This window comes from Apis florea, unplaced genomic scaffold, assembly GCF_048593485.1.
Source record: "Apis florea isolate Af1SG1 unplaced genomic scaffold, ASM4859348v1 contig_1914_pilon, whole genome shotgun sequence".
In the NCBI taxonomy this organism is placed as follows: domain Eukaryota; kingdom Metazoa; phylum Arthropoda; class Insecta; order Hymenoptera; family Apidae; genus Apis; species Apis florea.
Window position 1 is genome coordinate 266,318 of NW_028256504.1, and position 24,844 is coordinate 291,161.

A 24,844-nucleotide genomic window follows, 5' to 3' on the forward strand; every position below is an offset into this window, starting at 1 on the left:
TCTTTCCATCAATTTTCTTTTATAATGAGATTTTTCTAACCTTGAATTTCTGATTATTAATATTTTCATCATTTCATAATTTTTCTACTCAGTTTATAAAAGTTCACTGTTTTTATAATTTTGGATATAGTTTTTTGATTTGATTAATCAATCATGTAAAATGATTCTTTAAATAATCGAAGAATTAATTATTAAAATTGTTAAAACGAAAAAGAATACTTACGAATTTCTCTTTCTTTGACACTTTGAGAAAAAGTAATTATTAATCTAATTTTTATAAAAGAGGATTTTTAAAATTCGAGTTATTTTCTTGTATAATTAATAAATAGTTACATTTCGAAATTTGTTAAACTTTTCACATATTAAAACACTTTATTTTAAATATTAGATAAACGTAAAAATTAAAACATTTATATAAATTAAATTTATCAAATGTTTTTTCCCCTGTGGTTTTCAAAAAAATGTTTGAAAAAATATTAACTCGTATTTAAGACGATTAAAATTTTTCTCACTCGAAAATTTAAATAAAATTCACAGAAACACATAATTTTAAATTTTTCTTTAAATTTAGATTTAATAAATTAAATTTCCAATTAAATTTAGTTGCACCTAGATCGTAATTTAATTTCCAATAAATTATCACTAATTTTTAATTAATTCAAATTATTTTTATATCTTGAATCTTTCACTTAAAAATAGAACACTATTGCAATATATTCTATCTCTTTATAAAATTTTGCACACAATGCCATACAAATCAATAGCTAAAATAAATATTCGTCTCATTGATATAAAAGTAATAATTAATATAAATTATACGAATATTCTTCCCTTAAAATTACTAAAATTACCGAAATTCGACTGCACTTGAAACAATTGATTATGTTAATTCGCGAAAAAATTTATCGTAGCATCAATACTTTCGTTTCCTTTTCTCTCCTATGACAGATGGTAAACGCGGGAAACCGGTATAGGATACGTTAGTCTAACCGAGTGATTTAAAATGGAGGCGAATCGTCAGCCAATGGTATCGACGTTTTCAAGGCCACTGAATCGAAACCAAGTGAACCGAACGGATCCCAATTCGCGACAATTCCCTAACAACTCGTATATCCCGTTGACGCAACTTCTTCCCCACTCCCCCTCTATGAAACTCACGAAACTGTGACAAGTAGAAATGAATCCCTGACTCGGTTCGAGTCCTGACTTTCAATCGTTTCGCACAGACCGACGATCCATTATGCATCCCCTTTGTGTCTGGGAACTTTTCGAAAACTCGTCACTTCGCAACGAAACTGTACACTCCCTCACTATTTTTTCACTAAGATCACTCGTGAAACACAAAATTTTGATGCTTCTTGACAGATTCACGAAGCGACGATGATCACTTTCTTTCCAATTTAATTATTAATTAATACGATAAATACAGATGTATAACGATGTATAACGAAAAGGTGAGAGAAACATTTCACTTTCAGCGAAGTCGTTTTCGCGGTTGACGGTTTCATGGAAGAAAGTGGTTTGTACTCGATTGTGCGACGCGATACGTCTATTGTTGACAGGTCGAAAGAGGTAACTGCGGCACGACGAGTTCACAGCGTTCCACGCGCGCCACGTGCTCTACTCGATTGGCTCCGCCTACCAGTCACTTCGTGGCGAAAAAAACTATACGGTGAATTCGTAACGAACGAGTTTCTAGTAACGTCGATCTTTCTAAATTTAATACAAATCTAATCTAACTTATTTGGATTGATTATTAAATGAGGTAAATTACTGTATTTTTATGAAATATCGGAAAAATTTATTTCTTTGAAACTTTCTAATCAAAATCTAAATTAACATAACCTCTTTGATGCTTCGTACTTTTGGTTGGTATGTAAAAGAACAAATATTATTTTTATATTGTAAAATATATTGAATGCTAATGTAAATCTGAACTAATCTAACCTGTTTAAGTTTTAGATATTATATGAATTAAGAAAATATCATATTTGACCAATTTGTTGAAAAAGTTTTGATATCATATTGAATTCTGTTTATACGCATGCGAATAATTAAGATTATATAGGAAAAGTTATTTAAAATAATGCTTTTTATGATGTATTATTGAAATCAGCGAAGGAATAATCAATCGGCAGATTTATTTTTTGAATGAAACTTTTGTCAACATGAGAATGATTAAGTAAGTAGCTCTTACTATTTGAATTAATGCCAAGTATTATTTCAAATATACGAATATCTGTTTCAAAATTAACACAAATAAACAAGCATGCAGTATATAATTTGAAAAACGAACTAAATATATGATTGAATCCATCTGAACTCAGGTTATTTAAACGAAAATACTTATGAAATGACATTTAAAATATAAATCATATTTATTATTAATAATATATATATATTATTATAAATATTGTAATTATAGAAGAAGTTCTTGACATACCTCGATTTTTTTCTTATATTCTTTTATATATTCAATAAAATAATTCATAAAAAATTTATGAATCGATTTCACAGTTTATTAATCACAAATATTTTCATAGAATAGAAACTGTGGAGTTACGAAGTAGAGATATTGTATTTTAACGTCCACGTTCGATCGTAAAAAATATGGCGAATGAAAAAGAATCGAAACAAAATAAATATGAATTTTATGGCGTGTTTCAAAATAAATCCATTCCAGTGATGATCGATAGTCTGAGGTAGTCAGACATATCTGGGCACTTAGGTTATAAATCGTTTCGGGAACTTATCCAATATTTACGTATTATATTACTTGGCTAGCCAGGCCTCTTAATGAAAAATGTAAAGAAGGTACACTCGTATATCATATTGAATGGATAAAGTGAAGAAAATTATCAAAATCTGTGTCTCTTTTTTGTTTTCCTTCTTTTTTTTAGGTCGCCTAGAAACTGTACAATAAATCCATATTAACTACGTTCTGTGGAAGAAAAAGGGGTTCCTCGAGGTAAAGTGCAGGTAATTCGTAGCGATATCAAGGCCTCAATTAGTCTTGCAATCGCGCACGCCACGTTTAAAAATGTAGACGTGACGCGTAACGAATGGTGGCCGGCAATTGCCGCCATGATTTCACGCTTCGAACGAACGGTGATCGCGTCGACAGTGCAGGACGCGCTTTCGATCCGGCCGATAATCTGCGAACGGATTTACCACGAGATTGGGAAAGAAATTTATTCTTTACCACGATTAATCGCGCTCTATCATGTATCGGAATCCCTTGTAAATACAAATAAGGTAAAGAAAGATGAAAAGTGAGAATAACAAAATTACGTTTTAGGTTAGGTTATTCGTTTTCGATTAAAATTAAATTTGAAATATACTAATGTGACTAATTTCTAAATAAAGAATGAATATTACTTATTGTACAAAAATATATACTTTTTCTTTTCATATCAATTTAATAGTATGTTATTATTCAGTGTTATTATTATTCAATGTCGTCGAGCTGAAAATTAGTCAGATGCACTCGACCGATTTGCAAATGCATTTCTCTTGAAAACAAAGCTACCAATGTAATTTTGTTGTTCTTAATATTCATTCCATTTTGAATTTCACTACTTTTCTGACTTTGTTTCAATTTTTAAGCGTATATATTTTAATGTAATCGAGCTAAGAATGAATCACTGAAAAATCGAACGTATTCTTTCCAACGAGTCACCGCTTCCACGCGAGAAACGAAGGTAATGGTTACAGTTTCACACGCCACGCTTATCGACGAGGTTTTTAGCGTGCCGAGGAAAAAAACGAGCCTTGCCTATATCGTGCAACCAACGTTCCTTTATCGCTGTTCGCAGCGACAATCGGTTGGTTAAGGATCTAACTATGGTATCGACATGAAACTTTTCCGAGTTGACTTGATTTAGTCGCAACTATTATATTGCTAATGACATAGATAGAACTTCTGCTTTAAAACACGAGTTCTGATTACCTCACGAAATGTTTCGAGAATGAAAGAATGTGCAATCGAACAAGAATTAGCTTGAGAATGAAACGCGAAGATAAAGAAGAAAATTTCTATTCTGAATATTTTTTTTTTTTTGTTATTTAATATAATTTTAACAATTATCCAAAGATACTAATTGAGAATTTCAATTCACAAGCTATCTAACCTATTTCTAAAAATTTTCAAAATATGTTAACGACTTTTACGTTGAAATAACTACTGTTCCATTTTATTAAAATCAAGCCACGTTTGCCATGATTGATTTTGATTTAAAATTGAGCCTAATGATTAATAAAATTAATAATAATTAATATTAATAATAGTAACAACAATATTTATTAATTGCAACATAAGATTTAACGATTTTCATTTGATTATCCAAAATCAACTGTCTATTGGCCATTTACTATAGATAACTTGTTGGAAAGATCATGTATTATATTGATTTTAAAGTGTCAAAAAATCCTCTTAATGCTGTAATCAGACGAAATTAATTAATCGAAAATAACATTTGATCGACGTAAAATCAGAAATTAGCCAGCATCAAAAGTCTTAATCTTAAATTATCAGTCACCAATACTAAAATAATTTTCTTGCTGATAAGCTTTGCAACAATTCATCAAAAATGAAACTGCAATGGTCGTAATTGTTAACTGGATGACCATTTGGGAAATTGTACGTGTTTAAAATGTAGGTTCGAATTAAATTACCGCACCACAATCGGACAAGAGCTAAGAAAAGTTGACCCAATTGTAAATTCAAATTGTTGAAACAGATCGAGATCGGGATGGATCGATTCCATTTTAATTTCGCATGGATCTTGAGTGCGCGCGCGCGCGCGCACGTGAAATCGCTTACGGCAGTCCCTCGAGGACAAATGCACGGTACACTGGCCATTGCGTTACCAAAATTCAGCGAACGAGATTTCAGCTAGCTGGTGACTGCTAGCGATAACGTCGTCGATAAATGATGAGGAGTTCGCGGAGTTAGAGACAATTATGGCTCTGCTATGAAATTTCATGCCAGGTCGACTATAACTCGAGGTCGAAACAGACGATTTCCTCGGGGACACGTGATATTCATTTTCTTTTTTTTTTCTTTTTTTCTTTTTTTTTTTTTGAGAATAATTCCCTTGCGTCGTTGCCAATTTATTAATTTGAATGATATCGGACAAAGGATTCAGTTTAAAAGTGATAAATGTGTTCAAAGTTATTAGTGATTTTGTTAAAAATTGCAAATGTATGTAATTTGGAGAAAAAGTTGAATAATATACAAGTAATGAAAATAAAATTTAAAGAATATTTAAAGTCATTTTTATTGATTGACAGTTTTATGATATAAGATGTTGATTGAAAAAGATTTATAAAAATTTATAAAATTTTCCAAAGTGATTCATTCGACTTTGCCATTTGTATTCGAGAATCTCTATCCTTTTTCCCCGATTAATGAATTTTATAAACGAATTAATAATTTTTGAAAACACGGTCCATAAATCAAACAGACTCTTCCAGACTCTTTTTAATCTCAATTTCGAAGATAATATTAAAGATACGATTCCTCGGTACACAAACTGAAGTTCTCGAACATTTATTCCCGCATTACACGCGTCTCACGGTAAAAATAATATAATCGATCGAATAAGTTGGCAATCCCCACTTTTGGCAGGATTTAACTGCGTAAATAACGTTAAAACGATCGCAAGGATCCGTGTCATTATATCCGTTCGAGCAATAAATATATATAGAAATAAAGAGACATTGTCGAGTGTACGTTTTTTTTTATTTTTCTATCGCGTTAACGGGTAGTAATATGGGTCCACCAGAAATTGGGATAAGCATGAAATACAAGGAGATCTACAATTCGGTCAGAACCGTGTACGATACAGAAATTTACGATCGGTTCGTCCTTCTAGCTTTCAAAAATTTTTACCAGACAATTTGGTTTGATTTCACAATTCGAATCTGTTTCCAAGGTTTCAAATAAGTCGCGTTGTTGCGTAGAACATTGGTTCTCGAGTAATATCATTTGCAATTTAATCGGATAATATACATATATCATATATATGTAAGCATTTTCATTGCGATTATTAAATAATAATTTTCGAAAGTTTTAAGAGTTTAATGATTCTTCGTGCTTCTAAGATAGTTAATTTAAGTATTTTTCTTGCATTCTTCGAGAATCTTTTTTCGAACTGGCGAAAAATAACTTTCGAAGGAAATTCTCGAGAAAAAGTACTCGCAAAGTTTGCTCTTAAGAATACTTTTCGTAGTCAGAGACTATAACTTTCACTTTCACAATTATCGAGGAATAATTGTTGAGACTCGATTTTGTTCGTATTAAAACTCTCGAGAATTGAAATTATTGCAAGGAAAAGTTATTCTCGAAAGCAAATCCGAAGAGAATCTTTGAATCTTTAAACATATATAGATCAATGGCTACTCTAAAAAAAAATACGATTTTATGAGAATAGAATTTAAGGACGAAAGATCGTCAAACAGGCATTCGTTCTTTTTTCTTTATCTTTATCTCACGTCTACAGTTTTTCAACAAATTATCGAAGACTCCGAATTATGAATCCCTTTGCAAGACACGATGTAAAGTATTTCAAAAACATCGAGTAACCAACCAACGGAATGCGCCTTTCGACGAGCCCTGCCCCACGCTCTTTTTATTATCAAAGACCGCGTGTGCAAACATTTGTCCCGAAACTTTCGCGTCGTTCTAAATTTTATCATCGTCCACAAAGTTTGAGGAAACTTTGGAAATTCTCAAAATTCTAAAATACGACGGCTCGTACAACTGTGCCAAAGTCGAGAGTTGTGCAAACAAATGGAAACACACAAGGGGGCGTATCCTTGTCCCGCATGTTCCATCGGGGATCCTATCAGAGATGGAACGAGTGGTGCCCAATAAATTTCGCGGATTAACGGTTACGTATAGAATAGAAAGCAGAGGGAGCACGCGTCGCCGCGTCCATTGTTGCCGCGAATTAATGCACGGACGCGCATTTCGACTGCACTCGATCGTAAGATGTAATTATCTTCCGCCTCGTTGAGGCCACGATTTTATCCCACCTAGTCGCAAATATGCCTAACGGTGTACCTTCGTTTTAAGAGTATTTTACATATTTCGTACGCTTCAGGATCCGCAAGTACGCTTTATGAGAAGTATATATTTGTCGAAGTGAATGGTTAACGGTATGGATCTATAAGAAGAGTGACATTGGATTCAATTTCAAAAGATATTATCTATCTTTCTCTAATGATATAATTACCTATTTGATTATCTACGATAGTGAAAAAAGTGAAGATTTTACACGAAAAAACACGTGTATTTTTTTGCAGTTATTTAAATAATAGAAATAAAAAAGTAAAATCCAAATTAACGATCTAACAAGATGCATTGATTCTCGTGTGATCATGAAAATCGAATTACAATTATTCGAATTTGGCAATCATTGATAGTGACTGATAACCACAACTTGAATCAATTTTATCGAATAGTTTAAATACTTTTAATTGTGTAAAATAAATAACTATCTCGACACTTTGGAAATTCTACATATCGTTACCATAAATAATATACGATAATAAACAAAAATTCTAACCTAGAAACTCGATCTCCACGAATATCCAAATAACGCACAATAACACAGAACATCAGATCAGATCAACTTGAATCAATTTATCGAGTAACAACAATTTAAACACTTTCAATTCTGTAAAATAAATAACTGTCTCGATAGATAAATAATATACGATAATAAACAAAAATTCGATCTCCTCGAATATCCAATAACACAGAAACCTAACCTAAGAAAAATGTACTTGAACATCAGATCAGATCAACTTGAATCAATTTATCGAATAACAACAATTTGAATACTTTCAATTCTATCGTGTAAAATAAATAATTGTTTCGACACTTTGGAAATTCTACACATAATTACCATAAATAATACACGATAATAAACAAGAATTCGATCTCCACGAATATCCAAGAAACGCACCTAACCTAAAAAAAAACGTGCTTGAACATCAGATCATAACAAGAAGTTACAAACCAAATTGAATAGGTGGCGCGATACAAAGTCTGCCGCAATTAACTATCAGTGTTCTCGAACGACGAGCTGACCTCGAATTCAATTACTGGTAACAGGCGAGGCCGCGTTTAACCAAGTTTTCCTGAAACTTGTCCGGCCGAGATAGCCGAATCGAGAGTAAATCCATCATCCGGTACAACGGTCCGGTCAGCTTGACACACAGCGGGGACAAGGACGCTCAGCACACACAACAGAAAGGGGGAGAGAGAGAGAGACGTATATACACAACATTCGGTTATTTCTATCGAGAAGTTAAAAGTCCTCTCGCGGGTAATCTGTATGTGGTCGCACGTCCCCCGACTCGCCGTGGAAAGATCGCGGATTAATGCGGCGCCACGTATCATCTCTCGAGGATGCAATTAAATTTCGACTCCTCGGAAATCTCTCTCTCTCTCTCTCTTCCTCTTCCTCTTCCGGATGGAGACGGATTCTAAGGATGCGAATCGACGAGATTCCGCGCGAGGTCTCGGAGTGAACGTCATTGCCAACATTGAGTGTACACGTGTGCATCGGCGGATCCGCACTTATGTTTCGATTTATGCGGCGAGGAAACGTGGTGAGGCATTTTATATAGGTTTTCGATCATCGTGAAATCTAATTACAATCTCTATACTATAATATCTTCGTTGTACTTATAATTTGATATAAATTAACCTCAATCATTTTTTTTTTTCTTGTACAAAATTGGCCTGATAAGCATTTCAATAAATATGTAAAACCGCTCGTGAAGCATATTACTTTTATTCGTCCGCGAATTAAATTAGCATTATTTTTACAAATGTGTTTTCTTACCAATGATCCTATAAATACGCAATATCTCTCTGCCCAATTTCTACTCAATTTTTCGTAGAATTATTCTCACGTTCGATCTCTTCGAATTCTTCCTTTTTTTCTCGATCGATAAGCGAAAAGTGGAATCTTTATTTCTTCGTGTCCCCGTTAAAATAAAGACAAGAGAGGAAAATGCAAAAAGAGTCTCTCTCTTTCTGGGTGAACCGGAAGAGACGTGCTTAACAGCTCGAAAGGTCAAGCCTGCAGTATGGAAAAAGCTGTCGAACGGCCCACCGATCGAATCCTCGTTTTTTCATTTAATAATAGTTACCCTCGTACGCGGCCCGAATATTTAAGAAGAAGCTGAGGACGGGAATATTTGAAGGGATACGGAGGAGCAGTTGGCAGTTGCCCCGGATCGATGCGGCTCGGCCGTTTAATTCAATCGAAAAATCGGGAGAATATCCTCGAGGATTATAGTTGGCGCGATTTTATCACACCTAGGACACCGTACACCATTCAATTTCGAATAACTTTTCGTACCTTGTTGGAGAACGAGGCATACATACGATACGCAATTTCTTTTTTCGTTTACGAGGGAAGGAGCGAGTACTTGGAAATAGAATAATTGATTGTGTATTTGATGAGAGCAAAATATCGATTTTTGTAATGTTAACGATGCATTCCTTTGGACAGATTACACGCGAAAGTTATTCGCGAAATTTTCAATTTTACTAATTTACACATCGTGAATATCGAGATTTTGTATTGTTATTCATCTTGAAACGTACGATCAAAATTAAAACTTTATAATTCCTTTAATAACCGAACAAAATATTAATTTCAAAATAGTAGTCCGATTAACTCGATAAAAAGATATTTTACAGCCACGTCCCCATCAATCACCCACACCTTGTGATGTTCGACCAACCACTCGAGAGAGAAGGAATCAGCAGAGAAACGATCCACGTTTTTTTCCACTTTTGGTCCCCACCGAAAAGTGATCCCTCCACCGATTCTTATTCCCAGTTATTATACTGCTCGAACTATGGCCACGTTTCATCCGTCACTGCCGACACTGGCTTTCTCGCGATAAAAGGGGGTGGCGAAGAAGCGCGTACGGGGTGTTGTCGTGTGTGTGTGTGGGGGTTGGTTTGGTCCGCTGCTGCGGATATATCATCCTGCACCGAGGTCCGCCCCCAAACTGAGGCACCATCCTCTCGTCTCTCGTTGCACGTCGCGCTGGCTACACGGCCACACCACTAACGATTGTTCCTTCGAGGAGGGAACGATTTTTGGGGCGTAAATGTTGCCGCGATGCGCCAATCGAACGCCGATAATCGTTATGGAATTTTTCTTCCCTTCCCTTTATTTTTTTTAATTCGACTCGACTCGTTCGAGGAAATTTAAATGTTCGACGATCGTTGAACTCGAGGGGTTTTTTTTTTTTGTTAATTGGGAAATTAATTTGATGCGTTTATGTGGATATTACAAATTTATTTATTCGAGTTTCGATTTTTTCGAGAATATTACGGAGAGAATACGTTAAATATATGTTTGGGGTCAAGTTTCGTTCATGAAAGATTCTTAACAATTTTCTTTTTTTTTTTTTTTTTTCCATTGTTCGTTACGAAACAAGAATTTGAATAATATGGCATCGAGAAAACATTTTGCAAGATCAAATTTTTATTTTAAAGATGAAAAAATAAAATCATAATATCGTAAAATTAAAGAGCAATTTATGCACAACATATGCGATGCTGGTCCCTGAAAAGAAAAAAAAGTATATATATGAACACATGGACATGATGGCGAACGTGTTAAGCACTCGTAAATATACGTAACAGCGGATAAAATAAAGTTTAATACCTTAACTGGCCAATACAAGTTAATCTGCACAGCGTGGCTCGACTAATTTTTAATTTAGAAACAACTAAATAAACATTTCGTAAAAATGTGAGTTTGTTGAAACGTGTTAATTTACGTTACTACGTATTTCATTATTACTTTATTCTTGTAAGTAAATGTATTTTCATTAATAATATTCTTTGGGAAAAAAAAAATATTTATTCCAATGAATTTTTTTTTCTGTAAATAATTTTTTTTTGTTATTGCGAAGTATACAGATTCGATTTATAAATTATGACGATTTATCATATTTTAACCTTTTCTTTTTTTTTTTTATTACCATTTTTATTACCATTGTGTTCATCGTGAAAAAATATATTATAATTTGGGGGATTTCGAGGATTCTTTGGAAGCAGTGTTTAGAGAATGAATTTCGGAAATTGAAATTAAGCGATCTAATTTAATTTGGTGCCCCCTCCCCCAGACTTTTGAACTTTTATTTACGAGCACAAAGTTTCGAGTGTGTCGTAAAGAACGAAACTATTAAAGTTTCTCTACGTAACGAGAAACCGAGATACTCGATTCACTCTGGTATTAATGATCGCAGCTGCATCCTCGCCCTGTACGTTATTATTCTTTCTGAATAAATCCATATTGACGCGTTTTCGTTTCTCTGATTGATGGGGAATACGTAAAGAAATAGAATTTTAGAAATAGAAATAAAAGTGTATGGTTTTAAAAATTTATTTTAAAAAATAAAAAGTGAATAAGAAATTACTTACAATACTTAAATATTAAATAGAGTAAGATATTTTGCTTATGAAAGTGTTTTCGAATTACTTTTTTTTTAATTTTAATTCGCTTCAAATAATTTTCTACCTCTGCTTGAATAGTGCCATGAACGATTCGGATCGATGCAAGAACATTATCCGTAGAATAACTTCTAATCTAACGAAATCCTGTTACTTGCTTTCACAGCGAAGAAAGAAGATCGTAAATTTATTAGAAAAAATCCTCAATCTTGGGAAAATATCGAGATAAACTCTCTGATGTCTTATTTATTGAATGTCTTGACTGGAAAGCGATTAAATATCAATTAAAAACGTGCTTCAATTATAAGGGATTACTTAAAATTCTGAAACAAGATATTCTACGTGTTACCAGTGACGATGCATTTTAAAACAGGCCTCAAAATGGATAGTAATGAAGATTTTCAACGTTATTTTAATTTTAGTAATATTCTAGTAATAAAACTTTAAGTTTGAATATAAATTTTTAATTTTATGTTTAATTATCGAGTATCTATCTACGTGGATATTAATATAAAGGTTAAATCGTGCATAGAGTGTTAAAATATTCGTAGAATTTTTTAAGAGAATTCTAAAGGCTAAAACAAATACAAAAGTTGATGTATAAAAATTTCGATTCATTTAACTTAATAAACAAGCCTTATCCGACATTTTTGTACAGCAACTTTTGTTTTGGCCACCAAAAGAAACTAATATATTACATATATTTATTATACATATATTATTATATATTATAATTCTCCAAACTATATCCAAAATAATAATCTCAAGAAATTAAATGTATTATTATTGCATATAAACAATTTTATAATTTAAACTAAACTTAATTTTTTGGTTCATGTATTTACACAAATTTAAGGATCATCATCTTGTTAAAATAAAATCGTATCCTTTCACGTGTACAATTTTGATGATCAAAATATATTCTTTCAAAAATAGTTGTCCATTTGAACGAGAAAGATATTTGGTTTACGATTACGACTTAGAACGAACGCGAGTTTATTTATAGTTGAGCTATTAAACATCGGTTTTCCCAATGTCCTTCAAGGATTCAGGGTCAGAGTAGTTTTGTTTTCAGCATGCTTCGATCTTCCCGCCGCTTTGTCACCGGGATTCGACGCATAAATTTGCCCCGTGAATTTATAATTCCGCATCACACACTGGTCTTTGTCCCAACAGCCATATTTATTGTTCCGCACACCGCGAATTAATTAGTCGAGACGAGCAGACAAAGGGCGCCAACTATTTACATAGTTCCTTGTATCGTTATATAAAAGTTCTAAAAAAGTTGAAAGATTTTAAAAATAGGAGGAAAAATATCAAGATTAATGAAGCGAAGCAATCGCTTGAAAACTAAGAATTTTCTTGTTCAATAACACGATTCTTGTCTGTCGCTTCGTTCCAGATATATACAGAGTGTACTACTAAAATCGTGATGTAAGTCGAACAAGGAGACGATTAGGCCTCGTGTAAAAATAAGTCGGAAATATGTATAGAATAACAATTTTTGATACGAAATTTTTATGTCGTGTTTGAACTCATTTTCATCGAGAAAATCTTATTTTTAGAGAAATGAAAATTGTAAAAATTTAAACTTTTACAATTGGATGTTTCATTTTATATCTCGAAGCAGAAAAACAATATACCATTGTTTTATATCTTTCTCTTACTCTCACTGTTTACTATTTCTGTCAATAGGATCTCAGATTACGTTGAACTCGTGAGCGTGTAAGTTAAGTACTATACTTTTCCTTGTTCCGTCTATACTTGCTATATCTATTTACCATCTTTCTCAGAAAACTCAGGTTACATTGAGCTTAACGTACACAACGCAACGAACTTTATTTATTGTAATTTAAATACTTTTTTTTTTATTTATTCTCGCTATATTTATTTATATTATCTTCGTCAATAGGCTTGGATTATTTTCCAACTCGAATAGTGAGATCTGAATCCTTGTAATTGTATCTTCTTCCTTTACATCTTATTACACATATTTACTATCCTTGTCAAACATTACACTGAAAATTCAAAGTAAGTTACGAATCTGTGCCATTATATCTAACCCTAACCTTCTACATCTATTCATGTTTCTTCTGTATATCAATTTTCTCGAAGACGAAATTTCATATCGAAAATCATTATCGTTTCACAATATGGTATATTTTCCACGTTTGAAGAATTACCATGCACCAAAGACACTCTGTACGTTCTATATTCATACGTACACCGCCCACGCACCAAAAGATCGTTATTTAAATTTCAAATAGAGAGCCAATTTTCCTCCAGTATTGAACACTGGCTGGCATAATGCGAGAAGCCACGAGGAAAGAGGGAACGAAAACGAAATAGCTCGATATTATCTTTTACCAAGAATGGCGTCCCTCCTGTTTCTCTTCCTCGATACGAATGGTCAATAACGATTCCTTTCCGTCTCTCGTTTTGCAAAGGTTGAATTAATCGCGCGGGACCAACGTCTACTCCGCGAAATTTCGTCCGAGAAAACGAGCTCGCATGGCTGCGATTGTTCCACGGAATCAATTGTTCTTCTCTGTAAAGAGCACGCGACACACTTTGTCGCCACGAGAGAAATCACTCGCGATTTTTTTCGAAATTGTCAAGCAAGGAAGACACTTGGATCGTTTAACTTTTGGCTACTCGAAATTAAATATTCGTTTTGCTCGCAATTTTGAAAGGTGTTAAGAGGATATTTTTTTTTTTCTTTTTTTCTATTGAAAGAAAGGGATTAAAGAACGAGAACGAAGATTTGAATGAATGATTTAATAAAAGTGAAATGAGAAAATTTTGGAAAAGTGGAGGAAAGTAGGGTGGAATATTAGTGGAGATATTTCATCTGTTAAGAAAGAATCAGACGGGGGAGAAAAATCTGAAATTTTGATAAAAGACTCGAGTGAATCTTAACTCGGCTGTTGAGGAAATGGGATTTTTTTTTTTTTATTTAAAAAGTTACGTTAAGAATTTTAATAGCATCAATGAAAGTAAGAATCTTCTTGGAAGATGTAAAAATGCAAAATGTACGATAGGATGGAATTTTTATTTAAAGAGATATAAAATTTTATTATAATTGGAAATATAAATCTTTTTCATTTCTTTCCTTATTAAAAAATATTACGTTTCAAATCAAATGAAAAAAAATATCCTTCGCTTTTTCCAATCCACAATAATTCATTAATTATAAAAAAAAAGAAAAAAAGATTGGCAATTTAACTTAACACCCCGATCAGAAAAAATTTTCTAACGATAAATTATATTTTTTGCTTCAATTTTATATCGATGTTAATTTGATAATAATTCATTGCTCTGTTCTAATTGATTTCATTTCAAATTCAATTAAAAAATAATTATTTGAAATAATTTCTCCGTCTAAAAGAAATGCAAATATTACCGAGATTCAGACTTACACAAGCAATTTAAGTTTGTATTAAATGAAGCGAGACAAAGGCAGAGTCACAGTGTGATAGAGAAAAGAGATATTTCAATTTCTTATATAATCCAATAAATAAACTTCAACAGACATTTTTTAATTTGCTTTGACTCCTGAAAGAATCAAACCTGAAAAGATGTCTTTCAAATACAACATTGTACAAAGACATTGCACGTTATAATTAATAAGTTATAATTAAATTACATTAAACTTACAATAAAATTGAAATAATTAAAAATAATTAAACTGTTTTAAAGATATGTCGAAAAATGTAGGACAGGAAAGAAAAAAATTCGGTCGCCATTTTTTTCTCTAAATTTTACTGTCCCACTTATCTTATATGGATAAAGAAATAATCGATAAATTTAAAAAAAAAAAAAAATTCTCTTCTAGAAGATTAATTAACTTCGAAAGCTTCGCTCATCGACGACCACATTATCCAACAACGTCGATATTTATCCATTCGTTTCAGAAATTTTATTTTGACAAATAAAAAGTACTCTTTCTCTCTCTCTCTCTCTCTCTTTCTCTCTTATTTTCTTTTCATCGATTCACCTCGACAAATATTCACCACGTCACCTAGAAACTCGTCGAAAAGACGAATTCGAGATTTGAAAAACGTCACGAAGGTAAAATTAGTCGTTCGATAAAAATCAGTGATGAATGAAATATCGATTTTCCTTTAATTATCATCGAGATTATTTATTTTTAAACGCTAACGTATTTTGCTGAGAATCTAACAAAGAAAGGATAATTGGCTCTTCGATTATGGTAAGTGGTATAATGAATTTGCAAAGAGACATAATACACAAAAATTTGATTTTACATAAAATCGATGTAATTTATTTATTTTATTTTTTAATTTCCATTTAGTTTAAAAAAATAATATGTATAAAATATTAGATTATTATGTTCAAGATACGAATAATAAAAATTGTTTATTTTCTAGTTGCAATGTAAATACGCAACAAAAATATCGACGATTCGATTCCTGGTTATTTTTTTCCAATTTGTTTTTTATTTTATTTTATTTATTTTATTTTTTTTTTTTTTTACAATAACGATTTGTTTAATGCTAGCTGATAAATATGTAATAAATGAAAATAAGAAAAAACGTATTGCATAAACATACAACATATATTTCTTTATATATTTCGAGAAGAAATATCTTGTCTATTTTGCTACCAATTAAATCAATCATCTGTTCACATATTTACTTCACTTGTCCAATAGTATTTGATTCAAATTTATATTTTTAATAAAAGTAAAAAAAATATGTAATTAATCAATTAATAATATTATTTAACAATTATCAAAATGTAATATCAATTTACAAAAACATTTATAATTGGGATTTTTTTTTTCCCTAATTTTAAATAAGTTTCGCGAGCGTGGCTGGTTGCAGTTAAACAGGCGCGAAACGCCACGAGCGGGAAGAGAGATTCGGTTGACCGTGAAACGCTGAAACTTGTCAAACGGAGACCCAGTTCGAGTGAGAGTCGTTCGAGGACGTTGTACAAGAGCAGCGGCAACGAGGAGGGACATTGTTTGAAATATTTATGATTCGTCGTAGCATGGAAATAGAAGACAGTAGGGCTTCGTATAACCGAGTTGTTCGTGTACCGTAATTTCCCTCATCATTTTAATTCTCTCATTAGAGACACTTTAATCTCTTAAAGGGTGATGAGACGATATATCGTCAAGCCAATTTTCACGACGATTATAGAACTTTTCTGAACTTTTAGAACGTCGATTATTCCAAGTAATTGGGAGACAATAAAAGATAATTTACGTATAATTATAATATATATATATATATATATAGATATGAATAATTTTTGGAATAATTTTTGTCAGGTAGAATTAAGATTGTGTGTCACAAAATTAAAGAAAAAAATTTCAATGTGAATGTTTTTTTATTACATAAAAGAGAAATGGATTAAGAAAATAAATTAGTTTATTCCTTTTTATATTGTTCAAACATTTATTATACCATTGAATCATTCTATAATTGATAATTTGGATAATCGATGTTTTATTGTTTTATTATTATGAGATATGAATCTAGAAAGAAAATTATATTATTTCTATTTTCAAATTGGACTACTCTATTTTTTTTTTTTTTTTTAAGTAATTATATACATTGTTTTATTATACGTTTTTTATTTTTAATTTTTACAGCATTATATCAATTATAATATTTTTTCCCTCAATTTTATATTTTTATATTAATATTTTAATATGAACAAATTAAGAATTCTTACAAAATGAAAATTTTCTTTAGCTTTTCTAGATTTACTCCGAACATCCACATTATAAAAGACAATTTTTACTTAAAGAATAATAAAAAAAAATATTTTATTTCTACGTCTCCATCCTGTCTTGTGTCTTCTAGAAGAAAATCAGACTCGAAAAGGTTAAAAAGTGAAGGATTAAATTTTTACTAGAAACATTAAGAAACCAAGTAGTAAATTAAGAAATAAAACGCACGAGGAATAAAATAATGAAATAATGGAGGTCAGTGCGACCCGACTTCTGCCTTACTATTCTCCTCTCATAAAGTGAGTTTTCTCGTTTGAATTCTTAAATTTATTTTCCTTTAAATTTGTTTAATTTTGTAAACTAGAGAGGCGAAGAAAATCAACGAGTTACATGGAGGAGAAGGAGAAAGAAGGACGATGATTAATTATTTAATCCATCGGTTTTGCGGAGAACCGATTTCTCGAGAAACGTGTCGTAGGGGTGAATTTCAATGAAACTGGAAACAGTTTAAAATATTTACCATTTGACATGGCATAGAAATAGGTTAGGGGATCAAGTCTGATCAATTATTTCTCGCATTTATATTTCAATTCGACAAAAACAAGTCAAGAAGATATCTCTCGTCTATCCTCTTGCATTTCACGGCTTTTCTTTTTTCTGGTGAAAGAAAAGAGGGTATAAATATAGATCTAGACTTCTTTCCGTTTTAATTAATATTTCTCTGGTTCTTTTTTTTATTTCGTTGTATTGAGATAAAATTCTGGTATAATTTTTATAATTAATTAACATATAAATGAATTATACGAATAAATAATAATAATTTTTGTATTCATTTCCATGAAATAAGCAAAGATTGAAATTAAATTTAACATAAATGTGAATGCAAAGTTATTTAATGTCGATTTTGTTTAACCAAATCCTGTTGAATGTAATTAAGTTTAATGAAATACAAAGTAAATAACAAATGGTTAGCAATCCTTAGGAGCTGCAAATCTAAACTAACTGAAATCTAATTCCACGACATTTAAAATCAACCAAAATGCTTTTTGATTGTTTGAAACTATAACATTTGGATATTTTTACAAAATTTAAAAATATTTTTTTGTTTTCTTTTTATCACGAATAATTTTATTAATTTATCTATATTTTAACGCAAAGTCGATATAGAAATAAACATTTTTATTTTGCAATTTTTTTAATTTAAAAAGGAAAATTTATTTCCAATGGAATTTTATTAGTAAAATTTTATGTAAAATAGATTATATATGGGGCAATTTTTCTTTTTTCCTCGAAATATCATTTTAGGGAAGTGAAATTAACTCTCAAAGTTTCTTTATAATGATGCGAGGTAAAACTTTTTATGTATGAAATGTTCAACTTTAGTACTCTCTTTCTCCCCTATGGTAAAAAAAATTTCCAGGCGAAATTGTATTCAAAACTTGATACAAAATGCTGGAACTTTAGTGATTTCATCCTCTCAAAGAGATCCTCCCACCAAAATTGTTTCACATATGACCTATTATGCTCTACATATATGCAAACTTGTAAAATTTTCGTGTTAATAATAAATATTCGAATATATTTTGACTGCATACTTTATCCATCGAAGAAGAGATGTCTCTGAGTGATCTTTTTAACTTTTTGATCACTTAATTTAAACATAAAGCAGACAATTTTAAAAGTAAAAATTAAAAAGAGTGAAACAAAGTTAGTCATTAAATTGTATTAATTCATTGAACACAATTTAAATAAGCAAAAAAAAAAAAAAAAAAAAAAAATAGCAGAAATTTAGAAAAGATTTAAACACAAAATATCGAATTTAGAATCATTTTAAAATAAAAATAACAAAGAAAAAGAATAGAAAAATTGTCACGTTAAACGTTGGTAAGCAAAAATTTAGAAAAATTTATATTCTACACGATATGAATTTTTAAAAAAAAAAAAAAAAGAAAAGAAAGAAAAATTCGTTACTGAACATAAAATTATAATAATAAATTTGTTGTGAGAAACAAAAATGAATGTTAAACGAAAATTCAAAACAATTCGTCTTATTATTAATTAGATTACAAAAAAAGAAAATTCAAGAATCACGTTACACCGTCTATATTAAATTTTCCTTGAGCAAGGAATAGAAAGCAACGCGTCGATGGGACGAAATAAAATGATTAATTATTAAAAGAGCGTTACTACGACCGCGATTACGATCGATCTGGCGAAGGTCAGAGCCTCGAGGCATCGCCGATACTGACGCGATTATCAGCGCGATGCATCGCTTCGATATCGGTGATTGCCAGGTGACAGTGGCTGGAATCTCGAATATAACGAATTCGAGCCAGCATTGAACTCGACGTTGACACGCTACTACCACGTCGTGGTTTCGATCTGTCACTATGCTCCCTGTACCATGCTACTCCTGTTGTACCTGATACCGTTGGTACGAGACACGAATGATGAACTTTAATTCTTTGACGGGTATGTCCCGAGAGAAAGAAAGAGAGAGACCAATTGTCAAGAACAGATTGTATTTAAAGTATTATCAATTAATCAAATATTGGATTTTATATTATAAATTATTACTTTGTTCCCATTCTGTCATTTCCCATTTTTTTCCCCGATGTGGAAATCTAATTTAAATACATCGATTGAAATACGTATGTCGAAAAAGATAATTTCGAATGAGATTGGAAAATTTTTATTTGAAAAGGAGTAGAAAAAAGAAACGAGTAATTATTTCAAGTGAAATAAAGATGTTTATAAATAAATTCTTTGTTATAGAATGCATTTTCCGTTCTTCACGTTTCCTAAAAATTATTTTCTAAATTTCTTAATACTAAAAAATTCTTATAAATTCTTATCGTATAATAATACATATCTATGAAAATCAATGCCTTACGGATTCGTTTTAACGGAAATATCCAAGAAACGTAATCAAGAAATAAATCACAATATTATAAAGCACCTATAAACCAAATATCCACCATTCAAATTCACAGTAACCGAGACACTCGTTTCGCGATCACTTTCCATCCACAAACATTCACTAGCTTCACTCTCTTTTCGACTAATATACTTCGAGGCAACGAAAACGGGCAGACAATCTTATCAATTAGGACAACATTTGCAAACTCCTGAACCATGCTTTCCATCAAACAAAAGTCTCAATCTTTAAAACTCGATGTTTTAAACCGAACAGATCGAAAACAAAAAAACAGAAAAATAAAAACCACATTGGTTACCGTTCATCTTTTACACACCTTTCAATCCATAAAGGAAAAAGAAAGAGAAATTAAACGAAAAATACACTCGCGAACACGTTACTTTGGCAGGTGAAACCGAGCGCGGGCACGCGACGGTTCCGCAGGAGCGGAAAGCGAAGAGGATGCTCGGTAGAGCGGAGACGAGCGACCGACAACGTGGCTCGGTTAGTTTGCGAAGCGCGTGCCGTGGCATCCTTCGAGCCTCCTCTCTCTTACTTTCGAGCAGCGCGCGCGACACGCCAGCCCACCACCCCTCGCCAACCGACTTACCGCGCTTCCATGCATCGTTCTCCTCACTCTCCTCCTCCTCCTCGCTCGAGATCCCCTCGAGCCTTACATCGCAACACCGGCTCGATATTCTTTCCGCGCTCCTGCACGGAACACGATCAACCGCACCGGTGCGCGCAACCCACGCTCGTAGACTCGAGCCACGAGGGAGAGAGGGTCTATTTCTCTTCAACCACAACACGTCCACGTCGTGGATAGAGACTCATCGTGTACTCGGCGCAATTATTCTACTCGTTGTTCTACTTGTCCCTATGTCGTGCGCTTCGAAGAGTTTGAGTTAACGTGCGTGGTGAGAGAGGTTAGGTTATAAGAACAGGCTTATGGCGACGCGGTAATAACGGTCGTTTTGAGCTATTTATGTTGTTTATTTAATTAATGATTAATTACTGGGCATTCGTGTTGTTGCGATTATTAATCGAAGATATGAAATATTACTAACAATATGGTTGTAATAGTATTCCCAATAGAAATTTAATTTTAACCTCTCTGATTAATTTTTAGATAAATTTGCAGTGCGAATTAAATCTTCGTTGGATATTTATAATATATGGAATTAACACAGAGTTTGTAAGTTTATTGGAAATCTAATCGAAATGTAACACATTCCTTTTATTTTATCGATTTCTTTTTATCATTATAGGGGATAATATTTATTTTTTGTAGAAAGAGATCAATTCTAGAGACTTTGATTTGACCAAATTGGAATTAATAAATTTACAATCGCCAAGGTAAACATTGATTGTTATACGTTTATTATTTATTAGTATTAATAAGCGTCGACAAATACTAATTATTAATTATTAGGGGAAAAAGTATATTTATAAGATATAAATTTTCTACAATTTTTTTTCTTTTTTTAGATAGACTATAGTTATTTTGATCCTATTAATTTTTTGGAATTTATTGGAATTCACTGACGTTTTATTAAACGGCAGTTGACCAACAAAAAAATTAAATACAAGTAAGACGAAATAGATTAAAATGAAATACCAAAAATATTTCTGCCAACAAAAACGATAAAAAATAATTTTAGATTAGATATCTCGTGTCGAATCAATATTATATTGCAACCTTAACATTCTTTCTTTAATCTACAAAAATATAAACAATCCAATCGATTCGAAACACTTATATTCGGAGCAACACGGTGTAGAAAGTTTGCGCTGCATCGATCAAACTTGCTACCCGTGCCTTGATGAAATTCGAGGCATTCCTTCGCGTGTGTTAAACAACGATTCAATTATGCGGTTCTGGTGAACAATTGCGATTTCTTCTGTCCTCCAATCTACACCGAGGTGCTTAAACGGAAAGGAAGCGAGTGTCTCTTTGAACGGGCAGCGGACAAGAGCAAGATTTACGCTTGCTTTTAATTGAGAATGTACTATGGTGTATCGTGACACGCGAGACCCGGTTCGTGGATGGTCAGATAAGTGAACACGTGCACGTATTTTGTCTCGCTTGCCAACCCATTCCACCGTTCCATTAATTGCATCGTGACTTGCTTTGTCTACCTGTTTGCGAGCAATCGTCGACTACGTGTTATCGATAATTCTAACTGCATTAATAACACCGGCGTACCCACTTACGCTTCGGTCTAATTCGTTTTCCAACGACGTCAAGTGTTAAAAGCTATTGGGAAATTTAATTATTGAAATATAGCATGTATTGAATGTAGCATATACGTTTGATTTTCTTTTTTTCTCGAGATGTTTTTCGTCGCATTATTATACGAATTATTTCAATTTGTGAGAATTTTTTGACACAAAAATTATTTTTCGATCTTTATTCCGAATTTGGAAAAGCGGGAAATTCAAATTAGATATGTACAGTTGGAGACTTTAAAATGGATTTAGATATAATTAGGTAAAGTTTTTCTGTAAAGTTGAAAGACAAATAGTTTTTTTGATAAGAAATTGAGTGATTCTTTAATTTTATTTATCAACCAATTGCTTTATATCATTTAAATCATTATTCTTAAACACATATGACCACCTATCTTGATATCGACAGTGATTAATAACAGCTTGACTTTGACAAATGAGTATCATTGAGATACTGCTAACCGTGATGATCGTTGAAAATTTTATCTTTGTTTTTATTGTTAACAAACATTAAACTTGTTATCATTAGTAACGAATATTTATGAAAAAGTTCAAAATATTTAAAACATTATAATGTTTTAAGAACAATTTCTTCACATTCATAAAAATTTTATTTTGCGTATACAGATATCCCAGCACTTATAATTTAAAACGTGTTCCAATCATCACCAATAATACATACAATGATTATCTGTAAGTATCTACCTAGTATTAATTTTATGTCATAAATCAATAGTCATAATTGAAAATTGTTCTTTAATTGTACATTGTAATTGGATATTTAAAAAATTGGAAAAAGTTTCGAGATACTTTTTGATCTCCAAAGATCAGATTATCCTAAACTTAACATCTTTTACTTCTTATATGAAAAAACTATCAATAACAAAGAGAACTTTTAGGAGAAAAGGAGAATAAATAATCTTGTTATTGATAATTCAAGCATCGTTCACATGGTTGATCAGGCACGAAATTTTGTTTCTAGACGATCAAACTTAGAAAAAGTTGACCTTTTTCCACTTTGTTCTAGCTAACTATCGAAAAATTATACTTATCAGGACGATCGCTTCAGGACGGATCAAGGTGTCCAATAACGCGTTGCATTAAATTTCACGCGCATGCGCGTTCCAAAGTTCAAAAAATGACGCGCGAAACCAAAATGGTCGAAATTCGCGTTACCAGATAAGCCTCGATAAGGCGACGATAAAATTTCACAGAGGACATTGTAGCGATTGTGTGTGTCGCGTGGTGACATGCACAAGAAGTTGTACAGACTTTATTTCGCTGTATCTAGCCATAACTCTTAGAAGATAAGAAAAAATTATTTTAATATCTCGCATTCATACATGAAAATTAAAAGATCAATGTGTACCTTGTTTTATTTTTTACAAATTCAATTGCAGTCACAAAGAATTCATTTACTATAAACTTTTGAAATAAAATTAAATTATCATGTCATATATTATGATTATGATTTATAGAGATAGGATTAGATAACATGCAGTTTTTGCAGAAACGAAATCTTTTATCAATCTTTATTTGTAAGACAGAAGATATGATTTTCATTATATCACTTACAAGTCTTCAATTGTAAATAAATTATTATTATTTTTTCATTTCATAGAAAAAAATTAAATAATACATAACGGTGTATACATTTGATCTGAAAATAGAAATTAGTCTTATCTTTTCAAACGAAACTACAATTTTTATACACCAAAGGATAAGATTAGAAAAAAATAAATTCCTTCCATCTATAAACTTCATACATTCCTTTTCGGCTTCATTTAAAAGAAACGTATAAAGCTATTGATTTAAACGTATTTGAAAAACGGAAGAAAACGATGTTAAATATTAAATACATTGATCAAATAGAACATTTTAACTCGACTGAAGCTAGACTCGACGATTAAAAATACGATCCTGTTGACTCGGGCGAAAGAAAATATCGCGGTCGAATTAATGAATTGAATTCGAACGAGCGGAAGCACAGCCGCGAAGCGAAGCCAAGAAGTCTACAGGCTTATCGACGACGGTTTTTTCCTTCCTCTCTTCCTTCTTCTTTTTTCGGCTCGTCACGGTGTTGCCGCACCGTGACCAGAGCAAAAAAAGGAAGTGAGGGGGGGGGGGAGGAGAGAGCGCGATCCACACCGCGATAAATAAGCGAGGATCGACTCGGCTCGTGAATTAATTAACGTTTCGCGTGTCGTTCATTTTGCAGCGGCCATCCACTGTGTGTGGATAATAATAATGATTACGGTTGGCGAGGTTTGTAATCGCTTTATATAGGCGAGGTATACAACCACGAGGTTCGAGAAGTTAAATAAAGGTGGAATTTCGAAAAGAGGACGAGAGTTTCGAAACGATCGAACGTTTTGTTAATTGATATTAATCGAGCGTAATTAGCGGTTGGTCAATTCGTGGAAATGTTAATAGTGCCATTATCGTTTATTTTTCTTTTTTTTCTTTTTTTTTTTTTTTCCTTATCTCGTTCGATGAA

General features: G+C 32.1%; 1 protein-coding gene and 2 long non-coding RNA genes across 15 annotated transcripts in view; 2 read left to right on the forward strand and 1 right to left on the reverse strand.

Moving 5' to 3' along the window:
* The window catches only part of shaker (potassium voltage-gated channel protein Shaker), a 254,960-nt gene that overhangs the window by 95,143 nt on the left and 134,973 nt on the right, over positions 1-24,844 (reverse strand). The window lies entirely within an intron of this gene.
* On the forward strand, positions 1,399-5,265 carry LOC147658566 (uncharacterized). Of its 3 annotated transcripts, XR_015294295.1 has the most exons (7): positions 1,399-1,872; positions 1,957-2,182; positions 2,544-2,814; positions 2,901-2,979; positions 3,125-3,255; positions 3,607-4,654; positions 4,740-5,265. It is a non-coding gene; the product is annotated as an uncharacterized LOC147658566 (long non-coding RNA). The 3 variants fall into 3 exon arrangements; XR_015294294.1 differs by having other exon boundaries at positions 2,901-4,654; XR_015294297.1 differs by having other exon boundaries at positions 1,963-2,182; positions 2,901-4,654.
* Positions 20,858-23,275, forward strand: LOC116414364 (uncharacterized). Its single transcript, XR_015294299.1, has 4 exons — positions 20,858-21,044; positions 21,248-21,313; positions 21,387-21,474; positions 21,607-23,275. It is a non-coding gene; the product is annotated as an uncharacterized LOC116414364 (long non-coding RNA).